This window comes from Triticum dicoccoides, chromosome 7B, assembly GCF_002162155.2.
Source record: "Triticum dicoccoides isolate Atlit2015 ecotype Zavitan chromosome 7B, WEW_v2.0, whole genome shotgun sequence".
Classification (NCBI taxonomy): Eukaryota; Viridiplantae; Streptophyta; class Magnoliopsida; order Poales; family Poaceae; genus Triticum; species Triticum dicoccoides.
Window position 1 is genome coordinate 647,006,922 of NC_041393.1, and position 3,351 is coordinate 647,010,272.

Below are 3,351 nucleotides of genomic sequence, written 5' to 3' on the forward strand. Positions count from 1 at the left end.
ATCATTCATTACAGGAGTGCCACACCAGGCGGTACACTATTACACAAAATACCATCTGTTTATTAAAGAAACTAAACTTAGCAATCTCGTGCCCCCACCTCATTAACCTGTCGACTTATCTTAATAACTTGACCTTTTGCATCATTTTTGAGATGGTGAGCGCTTCCTTTTTTAAATCAACAAGCGGGGACCTGTCAAAATTTTCATTTGAAAGGGAAGACACCACAAACGCACAGTCAGTCTCGATGATAATAGGTGAATGAAGGGTCATACCTATGTAGAGGCCCGCAAGACACCTTGAGCTCTGCTTCATCCACACTGAAACACCATACAATATAATCCCACCACGATAGAATGATATTTCCGGTAGAATTCCTTGCCATGATTCCCACACTGGCAGCCTTCAGACTTTCTACATAACTAACATCGACATTAATTTTAATCCATTCATCTGGGGGTACTCGCCACCCCACTTTAGCAAAAACGGCCTTGGGTTTCTCCCATAACTCATCAACCACCTCTTTACCTTTTGTGGAGATCATCTTATTTGTGACTTGGCACGATGAGAATGAAGTCCAGAAATTTACCACAAAATTTGCAGATCCAGAGACTGATTCCTTACCATTCCCAAAGATAACACTATTCCTTAGATGCCAAACTCTCCAGAACAAAAACAACATTTGCTCTTGCTGCTGGGGAGCTAGTTGATCCAATCCGGGCGCGGGAACCTGAAATCCTCTTCTCTCGGGATGTCCCACACATTCCTCAAGGCCATTGACAGCGCCCTCGCCTTAGTACAGGAGACCAGAGCATGAAAAGAACTATCCTCTTCCACTCCACAAATAGCGCACATACATGAGGTAGCCTGATGATGCCTAACTCTACTTACTTGTACCACTAAGCTATTTGAAGCAACACGCTACCCAAATATCCGAATTTTCTGAGGAACTTTGGTTTTCCAAATTAAATCCCACAATCTTCTATCCCCATTAGCTATGCTACTAGATTGCCCACCTTCATCTTTTTTTCTTCTTTAATGTTGCCTTCATGGCCACCACCAACAACAGTTGCCGCCGTCGGCAGCCTCCCTTGTCGCGTCACCTAGTCGGCGGGAGTTTAACTAGATGTGACTAATGGAGGGTCTAACCCTATGGCTGCAGCTGCCACCAGCGAGCACGATGGGGGTGGAGACGCGAGTATGTGGCGTGCGTGGAGACTACCAAGGAGGAGGAGAGGCAGCAAAGCATTGGGGGATGGCATCACGACTCACGAGCGAGCGAGACGGGGCATTCTTTCCGCATGTCGCATGGCGTGGATCCTATCCCTGGGAAATCGGCAGGAGGTGGGGGGTGGGGGGTCGGGCTGAGAAAAGCTCGTGGATTTGAACGTCCAAATGTCCAAGCACCTAGCCCGAGGCTGACTTTTCACGCGGGCTTTCCACACAAGGAATGGGTCGGGATCCCGAGAGGATCCCTGGCTGCCAAACGAGCCCTTAGGGATTATGATGCACTTGCTTTTTGTGCTGCAAAGCAGTTATGCCCTATTTTAGGGCACCCATTGGAGATGCTCTAAGACCGAGCATCTTGAAATCTTTGAAGAAACTGATATGTTGGGAGTGTCTAGCCGTGAGGTGCTGAAAAAATTGTTTCGCATCAGTCATTTTGTTTCATGACCATTCAATCCCCATCCAACTACCAACAGTTCCCGTTCACACTAATTAACTCTCTCCCCCCAAATTTCAGGGGTGTGGGCCCCTCCACCTTCCTAACCCAATCAGAACAGTCCAACTAACATCAACCCGTAAACTCTGTAAAACCTTGCCCGTGAATCTAGCGTTACTCTTCCCAAATCCACTCGCCCATTGATTCCAATCGAGAAAATCCTCCACCACAACACAGCGATTGATCTTTAGCTCGCACAATCCGTCTCCTCCGTCAAGGTATGCATGTGCCATCGATTCCTTGTTCCCCCAATCTATCTATTTGTTCATGTTGTGAGATTGATTTAGGATTCTTTGTTGATGTCATCAACGCGATTAGATAATGAGATTTGTGTCGATTTCTCTACCATACAAACTACTCCCTCCACAGGCACATGTGCACTACGAGGTCATCATGGCGGAGGAGGAGCAGCCGGTGCAGCCTGCGCCGTCGGTCTTCACATTCTGGATGCTGCAGGAGGAGCGACGGTACAAATTATGGCTCCTTGAACAGCACCGGATCTCGGATGGATACATCCTTGGCGAGCAGATGAATGAGAAGGCCATCGCAGGCGTGGCCGTGGAGGACCCGGACTTCGTGGATGAGCAGCGGACGTTCTATGAGTCCATGCGCAACGCCCGCGAAATCCGCCATGAGTGATGGTGGACGTGTCATGATGGAGGAGTGTGACACCCTATTTGCGGAGATCGAGATGGAGGCGGATGCAGATGCGGAGCAAGCGATCATGGACGGGAGCGCTGCTGCCTAAGTTGGAAGCTCCGCGTCATTCAAGCCGGGGCACAACGACCATGAGGCTGGCCCCTCGACATCGATCATGGACCTCACCTCGGCAGGCGATGCCAACACGTCGAACTCCGACAACGAAGAGCTGAAGGTGGGACACAGAAGTGGGCACACCTTGTGTCCCAGTGGCGGACCCAGAAATAAAATGGAGGGTGTGCATACTTCAAAAAAATTGAGGTCTATAGGCTTGGACGTGTGCTTTAAAAAACAGAAAATTATTACATGGTAAAAAGGCATTTTTTAAAATCTTGGGTGTGCCATGACACACCTGGCACACCCTCTAGGTACGCCACCGTTGTGTCCCATATGTGCCATGTCCATGACGCATGTCCTATTCTTCCCCTGCCAGCGATGCGGAGCTTCACTTCCTAGAGCTCACGGCCGGACGCGGGGATGAGGAGACTTGAAGCACGGACACCGACGAAGATAGAATAGGTTAAACTTTTGTTATGTTAAAAGATTGCCATGCCCATTTTTGTTTAATGAAATATGCTGAAATGTAACGAATGTGTTCTGATTTATATGGAAATCATCCAGTTTGCATGAAATTGGTCTAATTTGTTCAAATTCTTGTTAGGGCAGATGGTGTATATGTTGGATTGAATGGCCGGCTCCCGTATCAGTGTCCGCGGACGACGCGGACGGACGACGGACACTCCGCTTTGGGGATGCGCTAAGTAGAGTATTTTCTGTTAACGGTCTTTTTCCATTTTTCGTAGGCAAAGCAGCATGCATGTTATATATCTTAGCGAGTAACTTCGATTACGCGAGTCTAGTTATTTTCTCCCGTGAATCTAAGACCATCTCCAGCCGTTCGGCCCTCTAAGGTCTTGAAATAGCGCCGCTA